Genomic DNA, 9,612 nt, shown 5'->3' with positions numbered 1-9,612 from the left:
TGGAACCTCCTCCACTACTCCACAACACTCCAGGGTGCGGTGAACTGTGAACGCCCTGACAAAGTCAACCAACAGACCACTACAAAGAATTATACAGTATGAACAGAAGAGTATTTTGGTTTGTAAAAGCAGATACAATGCCTTTTACGTATTTATTTGAACAGTGAAGCTAAAACAATGGCTGCCCTCCAGGACATCTACAGCACCTGGTGTCACAGAGAGACCAAAGATCATCAAGAACCTCTACCATTCTACAGTGCATTTGGAAAGCATTCATATCTCTTGACTTGTTCCACATTTACAGCCTTATTCTAAAATGGACTTTTTTAATAATCCTCGCCAATCTACACACAATATCCCATAATGACAAAGCAAAAAACAGTTGAAAAAAAAATATTTATGCAAATGTTTGAAAAAACATACCTTATTTACATAAGTTTAGAAAAGTACCCTTTGCTACGAGACTCATAATAAGCTCAGGTGCATCCTGTTTCCATTGATCATCCTTGAGATGTTTCTACAAGTTGATTGGAGTTCACCTGTGGTAAATTCAATTAATTGGACATTATTTTGATTTGTCGGAACAAAAACCAAGTTATGAGGGTGAAGGAATTGTCTGTAGAGCTCGGCGACAGGATTGTGTCGAGGCACAGATCTGGGGAAGGGTACCAAAAACATTTCTGCAGCATTGAAGTGGCCTCTATCATTCTTAAATGGAAGAAGTTTGGAACCACCAAGACTCTTCCTAGAGCTGGCCACCCGAGCCAAACTGAGCCATCGGGGGAGAAGCCACCAAGAACCCGATGGTCACTCTGACAGAGCTGTGGAGATGGAAGAACCTTCCAGAAGGACAACCATCCCGGCAGAACAGCACCAATCAGGCCTTAATGGTAGAGTGACCAGACGGAAGCCAGTCCTCAACCTTCTCAGCCTGCTTGGCGTTTGCCAAAAGGCACCTAAAGACTCTCAGACCATGAGAAACAAAATTCTCTGGTCTGATGAAACCAAGTTTGAACTCTTTTACCTGAATGCCAAGTGTCACGTCTGGAGGAAACCTGGCACCATCCCTACCGTGAAGCATGGTGGTGGCAGCATCATGCTGTGGGGATGTTTTTCAGCGGCAGGGACTGGGAGACTAGTCAGGATGGAGGGAAAGATGAACGGAGCAAAGTACAGAGAGATCCTTGATGAAAACCTGCTCCAGAGCGCTCACGACCTCAGACTGGGGTGAAGGTTCACCTTTCAACAGACAACAACCCTAAGCACACAGCTAAGACAACGCAGGAGTGGCAGTGCAGCAACGCTCCCCGTCCAACCTGACAGAACTTGAGAGAATCTGCGGAGAAGAATGGGAGAAACTCACCAAGTACTGGTGTGCCAAGCTTGTAGCATCATACCCAAGAAGACTCGAGGCTGTAATCACTGCCAAAGGTGCTTCAAGAAAGCACTGAGTAAAGGGAAAGGGGGATACCTAGTCAGTTGTAGCAAGCAAAGAAGTTGTTTAGTTTGCCTGGGAGCAAGACATCGGGGTCCGCGACAGGGCTGATTTTCTTTTTGTAGTCCGTGATTGACAGTCGACCCTGCCACATACCTCTCGTGTCTGAGCCGTTAAATTGCGACTACTTTGTCTCTATTCTGAAGCTTAGCTTGTTTGATTGCCTTGAGGAGGGTTATAGCTACACTGTTTGTATTCGGTCATGTTTCCGGTCGCCTTGCCCTGATTAAAAGCAGTGGTTCGTGCTTTCAGTTTTACGCGAATGCTGCCATCAATCCACGGTTTCTGGTTGGGGAAGGTTTCAATAGTCTCCGTGGGAACAACATTACCGATGCACTTGCTAATAAACTCGCTCACTGAATCAGCGTATACATCAATGTTGTTGTTCGATGCTAACCGGGACATATCACACTCCACGTGATCGAACCAATCTTGAAGCGTGGAATGAGATGGATGGGCGTTTCCTGTTTTAGTTTCTGTCTAAAGGCTGGGAGCAACAAAATGGAGTCGTAGTCAGATTTGCCGAAAGGAGGGCTTTGTATGCGTCGTGGAAGTTAGAGTAATAATGATCCAGAATAATAATGATAATAATAATGATTCCAGCCCGGGTCACGCATTCGATATGCTGATAAAATTTAGGGAGCCTTGTTTTCAGATTTGCCTTGTTTAAATCCCCAGCTACAATAAATGCAGCCTACGGACATGTGGTTTCCAGTTTATATAGAGTCCAATGAAGTTCTTTCAGGGCCGTCAAGGTGTCTGCTTGGGGGGGGGGATATACACGGATGAGATTATGATCAAAGAGGATTCTCTTGGTAGATAATGCGGTCGGCATTTGATTGTAAGGAATTATAGGTCAGGTGAACAAAAGGACTTGAGTTCCTGTATGTTGTTATGATCACACCACGACTCGTTAATCATAAGGCCCCTTCTGTACTGTCGACTCATGATTTTTGTTTTGTTTTGTTGTCTCAAATCCAAAATGTGGGTGTGTATATAGAGCCAAATTAAAAGTTTTAGCTTCAGTGTACAAATACACATGTATATGTTTATTTCTAACCCTAGACAGATGCAGCAATGGTTTAGACAAACAGCTGAACTATTCATCCAAAGTAAACCCATGGCATGGCAGAAATTCTGTGGTATCAGGTTATATGACCTCGAGTTTATTGACAGGACAGGTGGCTGCGAACGGCCCTCTAACTGAGCCAGTCATTCTCTCCACCAACAGGAGATGGCATGAGAAGAATAAACATAGGCCAAACAGATGAGACAAGACGACACCAACCTATCCCGACAGACCTACAGTGACACATTCTATCTGGGACACCAGTCAGTTCTTTTATTCAGTCACAACAACCTCATCATAGTAAACCCCCCCAAACACAATATATAAAGGCCAATGGGTACTTCATTTGGGACAGCTACTTAGTTAACCACGTTTACGTGTTTAATAGCGAAGTACACACTGGGACTATACAATACTACACGTGTCCCGTGTAGTATCAAATTGCATGCACTCGTAAGTCGCTCAGGGTAAGAACGTCTGCTAAATGACAAAAAATGTTATGAGCAAGGCAGGAATGTGCTAGAATGGAAAGAATAGGATCAAGTGTAATGTAGTTTAGTAATGTATTAATCCTAATCTGGCGTAACCAAGGTTAGCTGGACTCGTTTCATGAACTATTAGTGTTTCATTCTTTCATTTGCTGACTGACATATTCCAGGGGATTTGAGGCTGTGTACCAGGGGAAGCCTGTTGTAAGGGGATACAACAGGGGGCAGAGTCCAATCCACTGACGAAGGGCCACAGGTTTCAGATGTTGTGGGTAGATTTATAGCTCATGGATGGATTAATGCAAGAAAACCAAACTGGTCTTGTACCTACACAATAATGACATTTCACACATAACCCCAGGACGGCCTTTGTTCCTCTTTTCCGCAGTTGGGGGATTTCCCCCGGTCTCTAAAAATAAAAATAGAAGTCTCTCACAGGGTTATAGGGTGACAGACGTTTCTATTCAATCAAATCAGGAAGAGAATAGAATAGAAAAGCCATCTAATTAATATTTGAAATGGAAAAATGCAGTTGACCCCAACCTGCTGAGAGAGCGAGAGAGAGCGAGAGAGAGCGAGAGAGAGAGAGAGAGAGAGAGAGAGAGAGAGAGAGAGAGAGAGAGAGAGAGACCCACCCACCCACCCACCCATAGGGGTTTGGTTCAGGGGGAATCGTGCAGTTTGAACACAACTCTCTGTTTGGATCAGGAGAGTTCAGTTGATTTTCCTAGTGGCTCAGTTCAAGTCTGGGGCTTTAGGGCTGGTCTTTCCCACTAACCTCCCTCTCACAGAAGCAGAAACAAAGAGGGGCTTGGAGGGCTGTGACTCAGCCAGGATGTGCCCCCCATCGCCCTTTTCCTTTTACTCAATAGAATTCAACGGCCATGACACATCGCTCTGCTGTTCATTCCAAAGGGATGTCGTCAAGGCTAGGCAGGGCAAACAACAAAACCCTTTATAGGAGAAACAATTTTGGGATGCTTATCGGAATATACACTTTGTGATAAGAATAAAACATATCGACTTTTCACACACTTCCACTTGTATTAACGAACAAAATGTGTGCACACGTTTCTTTGATTTGATTCAGAAAGTATTCCAGTAGTTTAGTAAACACTTTTGAAAGAGAGAAAAAACATGGGTCATATTTGAATATTTAGAAGTGTCCACCACAAGACAGACAGATGGTTGTTGAAGGGTTATTTATGTCAGACAGGGAAACCGGCCTTTTTTGTTTGTCTTTCATCTAGTGAATCAAGAGATCAAAGTCTGGTAGGATTGATCGATCGGTGCTGTCGCCATGCAATATCTACAGCACGCAGAGTGTACCTGGCAGAGACAGGTACCATTTACAGGGAGGAGGCAGCTTGGCTGATAACTAGCTTTATTGAGGAATTGTTTTACTTACTATGACTAAGCTATGTGGTTGTCTCACCTAGCTCCCTTCAGATGAATGCACTAACTGTAACACAGGAGGTTGGTGGCACCTTAATTGGGGAGGACGGGCTCGTGGTAATGGATGGATTGGAATCAGTAGAATGGTATAAAATACACATGGTTTCTATGTGTCACATGGTTTCTATGTGTCACATGGTTTCTATGTGTCACATGGTTTCTATGTGTCACATGGTTTCTATGTGTCACATGGTTTCTATGTGTCACATGGTTTCTATGTGTCACATGGTTTCTATGTGTTTGATGCCATTCCATTTGCTTTGTTCCAGGCCTTTATTATGAGCCGTTCTCCCCTCCGCAGCCTCCACTGAACTGGAAATAGAAAGGGTGGTGTCACCTCAAAGCCCTGATCCTGCCATGGATACAGACATTCTCTCTGTCTCTCTCTCTCTCTGTCTCTGTCTCTCTCTGACTACCGGGACCTACCATTTAACCAACACCCCATCTATTGTTGTGACTACCGGGACCTACCATTTAACCAACACCCCATCTATTGTTGTGACTACCGGGACCTACCATTTAACCAACACCCATCTATTGTTGTGACCAACGGGACCTACCATTTAACCAACACCCATCTATTGTTGTGACTACCGGGACCTACCATTTAACCAACACCCATCTATTGTTGTGACTACCGGGACCTGCCATTTAACCAACACCCATCTATTGTTGTGACTACCGGGACCTACCATTTAACCAACACCCATCTATTGTTGTGACTACCGGGACCTACCATTTAACCAACACCCATCTATTGTTGTGACTACCGGGACCTACCGTTTAACCAACACCCATCTATTGTTGTGACTACCGGGACCTACCATTTAACCAACACCCATCTATTGTTGTGACTACCGGGACCTACCATTTAACCAACACCCATCTATTGTTGTGACTACCGGGACCTACCATTTAACCAACACCCATCTATTGTTGTGACTACCGGGACCTACCATTTAACCAATACCCATCTGTTGTTGTGACTACCGGGACCTACCATTTAACCAACACCCATCTATTGTTGTGACTACCGGGACCTACCATTTAACCAACACCCATCTGTTGTTGTGACTACCGGGACCTACCATTTAACCAACACCCATCTATTGTTGTGACTACCGGGACCTACCATTTAACCAACACCCATCTATTGTTGTGACTACCGGGACCTACCGTTTAACCAACACCCCATCTATTGTTGTGACTACCGGGACCTACCATTTAACCAACACCCCATCTATTGTTGTGACTACCGGGACCTACCATTTAACCAACACCCATCAATTGTTGTGACTAACGGGACCTACCATTTAACCAACACCCATCTGTTGTTGTGACTACCGGGACCTACCGTTTAACCAACACCCATCTATTGTTGTGACTACCGGGACCTACCATTTAACCAACACCCATCTATTGTTGTGACTACCGGGACCTACCGTTTAACCAACACCCATCTATTGTTGTGACTACCGGGATCTACCATTTAACCAACACCCATCTATTGTTGTGACTACTGGGACCTACCATTTAACCAACACCCATCTATTGTTGTGACTACTGGGACCTACCGTTTAACCAACACCCATCTATTGTTGTGACTACTGGGACCTACCATTTAACCAACACCCATCTATTGTTGTGACTACTGGGACCTACCGTTTAACCAACACCCATCTATTGTTGTGACTACTGGGACCTACCGTTTAACCAACACCCATCTATTGTTGTGACTACTGGGACCTACCATTTAACCAACACCCATCTATTGTTGTGACTACCGGGACCTACCATTTAACCAACACCAATCTATTGTTGTGACTACTGGGACCTACCGTTTAACCAACACCCATCTATTGTTGTGACTACTGGGACCTACCGTTTAACCAACACCCATCTATTGTTGTGACTACTGGGACCTACCGTTTGGTTGTGAAGTATTGAAACCAAACCATATGGATTGTAATGAAAAGTATTTTAATAAACAACATGAAAAGGTGACTAAGAAGTGCTTATCATTTCAAATAGGCTACATGTCATATTAAACAGCATATAAACACTGTAAATAGGTCAGGAGCCAGACAGGGAGTCTAAGAAGGAAAATTAATTATTTAGGCAATATTATTTCAATTATTTCAAGGCTATAGCCTACAGAGAAATACATTGTGAAGCATTTGCGAGTGCAACACAATAGGTTGGCAGGGACATTAAGTGCTCAGAATTGAAACAACATTTTGTTGTATTAAATCATTATAGTCTATAAATTGCACATACTGTATATAGGCTGTGACTTACTTACAATTAAATACAAATTAAATGAAAAATGAGGGCCTTATTGCCTTTTGAATTCACTTTTAGAAACATGAGTTTAGCCAGAGTCTGTGGCTTCAGGCTGTTGCGATGGTGCCTGTAAGAGCAGGCCAACAGCGGAGAATAGCCTCTCAGAACCACTGGGGATCATAAACACCCTTCTGGTCACCAGGGATGGGCAGGTATGTGGAGTTGTTTTTTGTTTTTTTCTGTAGCTAGATCTAAAGGATTTTAGGTCAAATAACCTTAATGATGGCCTCTCGTATAGACAATAGAAGGAAAATGAATTAAACTTTTAAGAGATCAAATTGTTTATTTATAAATACTTTGCTACAGTGACACACTTAGCATGTGCACGTAGTAAATACACCGTCAAGCATTCAGGATACCTGTCTTTTTAGATTCCACAAGGATTCCCTCTGTTGCTCTTGGTCCTTCTCATCTTTGTAAGTCACCTTGATTTTTCACCTATGTGTTTTATCAGTTTATTAATTTATATATTTAGAGAACTCCATGACATGAGCTAAAGTAAGGGCTATAGCTGCACACAAGTAGCCTATAAATGCATGCTGGGCCGGGCCCTGAGCTCGTGAAGTGAGCGCTACAGAAGAGTTAAACTGGAGTGGTGAGAAGGATGATGCTCCAGCCTCTGGAAAACTCACTCCACGCTCCACTGCTCGCTCCACTCCAGCTCCACTCCTCGCTCCAGCTCCACCCCTCGCTCCACCACTCGCTCCAGCTCCACCCCTCGCTCCAGCTCCACCCCTTGCTCCAGCTCCACTCCTCGCTCCAGCTTCACCCCTCGCTCCAGCTCCACTCCTCGCTCCAGCTTCACTCCTCGCTCCAGCTCCACCCCTCGCTCCACCACTCGCTCCAGCTCCACTTCTTGCTCCACCACTCGCTCCAGCTCCACCCCTCGCTCCAGCTCCACCCCTCGCTCCAGCTCCACCCCTCGCTCCAGCTCCACCCCTCGCTCCACCACTCGCTCCAGCTCCACTCCTTGCTCCACTCCACTCACATACTCTGCCTCCGGATACACCATGTTGCTACTATACAGAGTGTGTTTTCATCAATTGTTTGGTGACGTGAATATATTTAGTAAACTTTTATTTAAAAACGATAACTTTTTAAAATATTTCACTATTTTGTAAATTTTTTGAAATAAAATTCACTGAGGAAGATGGTCCTCCCCTTCCTCCTCCGGGGAGCCTTCACTGCTCCAGAGGGATTTTAACATGGTCTGGGTCGGCACAGTAATGGACTGTATCAGCCAGGCTCAGAGCCTCAGTCACCACACAGTGGTAACTCCACTGTTCTGAACCAGAGCACAGATACACAGAGAGACACTTTTTATTGGTTTGTCTCAAAAGGATAAGAAACGGTTCCGAGTAGAACCCTTTATACCACAGACAGAACCCTTTGGTGTTCTCCATTATTCTACTCAGAACCTTTTTAGTAGTGAAAGGGTTCCATTTGGAACCTTGTATTAGTGGAAGGGTTCCACTTGGAACCAAAAATAGTTCTTTTCTGAAGGATCTCCTATGGGGGACAATTGAAGAACCCTTTATGGTTCTAGGTAGCACCTTCTTGGGTTGCATTGAACAGGCCAGTGTTTCTCACCACCGGTTCTGGAGCAGACCCAGGGTTGGCTGTTTGTTGTGGAACGCCGAGACGGGTCAACCCAAGATCCTCACTGAGACTAACAGGTGGCCTTATGTGGTCATTTCTTTTTGATTCCTATCAAAACAACAATGGAACAATCAAGCTGTAAGTAATTAACACATTCTCTCAATGGAGTTTAATGTAGCCATGCTCTTCTCCACAAATCAATACATAGCTGGGGTTGGCCTTTATTGTTGAGCCATAGCTAAGGTGAGGAGTGTACCTTTGATGGGAAAGTTCTCCAGTATATTGAGGGCCATGAGTCCTGCCATGAGAGATTTTCCATAGCTTCACCCCCTGATAGAGAGGAGGAGAGAGAGAGCGGGAAAGAGAGACGAGCAGGAAAGTGAGAGTGGGAGAGAGAACAGAGGGAGGAGAGAGAGATTAAGTGAGGGACTGATAGTAACATGAACATTGTGTCACTGTGATCCATCACATCAAACTCCTCCTTCGTTGGTTGTGTTGTGTGTCCTTGAACATACCCTGTAGTCAGTGTGGATTTGTTTGAACTTCTCGTTGTCATGGTCACATAGATCCTCCAGACTCATCACACCTCTGTTCTGAATGGTAGATGGGAGGGGTTAATGGTAGCTGAAGGATGGGATTAAAAACAAAAGATTTGAAATGCATTCCAGGTGACTACCTCATGAAGCTGGTTGAGAGAGCGCCAGGAGTGCAACGCTGTCATCAAGGCAAAGAGTCGCTACTTTGAAGAATCTAATATCTAAAAAAAAATTGGTTACTACATGATTCCATATGTGTTATTTCATAGTTTTGATGTCTTCACTATTATTTTACAATGTAGAAAATGGTTAAAAAAATAAAAATAAGACAAAACCTGGAATGAGTACAGTAGGTGTGTCCAAACTTTTGACTGGAACTGTATATATATTTACAAAACAATATGAGTGATCGGAAATTATACAGACAATTACATTGATGGAAGCTACAAACTATCTGCACTATTAAAGCTGGTCTACCCCCCCTAATTTATTTATTTATTACATTTTTTTTTAAATACCTGAATCAATCATTGAGTTGGGAAATATTTTATCTATCAATATATAGGAGTGCCACTGCATAATAAAACAATTCACCAGCTATTCAGTCAATCATTCATTTCATTCAAC

General features: G+C 43.7%; 1 long non-coding RNA gene across 1 annotated transcript; it reads right to left on the bottom strand.

Moving 5' to 3' along the window:
- Nucleotides 1-7,801: 7,801 nt before the first annotated feature.
- LOC123996422 lies at nucleotides 7,802-9,153 on the bottom strand. The gene is made up of 5 exons (XR_006831988.1): nucleotides 9,126-9,153; nucleotides 8,965-9,042; nucleotides 8,706-8,779; nucleotides 8,441-8,557; nucleotides 7,802-7,869 (listed from the first exon to the last, which is right to left on the bottom strand). It is a non-coding gene; the product is annotated as an uncharacterized LOC123996422 (long non-coding RNA).
- Nucleotides 9,154-9,612: the final 459 nt, after the last annotated feature.

The sequence above is a fragment of the Oncorhynchus gorbuscha genome, linkage group LG15 (genome assembly GCF_021184085.1).
Source record: "Oncorhynchus gorbuscha isolate QuinsamMale2020 ecotype Even-year linkage group LG15, OgorEven_v1.0, whole genome shotgun sequence".
Lineage (NCBI taxonomy): Eukaryota > Metazoa > Chordata > Actinopteri > Salmoniformes > Salmonidae > Oncorhynchus > Oncorhynchus gorbuscha.
Note: the sequence above shows the minus strand (reverse complement) of the source record. Positions and strands in the feature narration are given on the sequence as shown.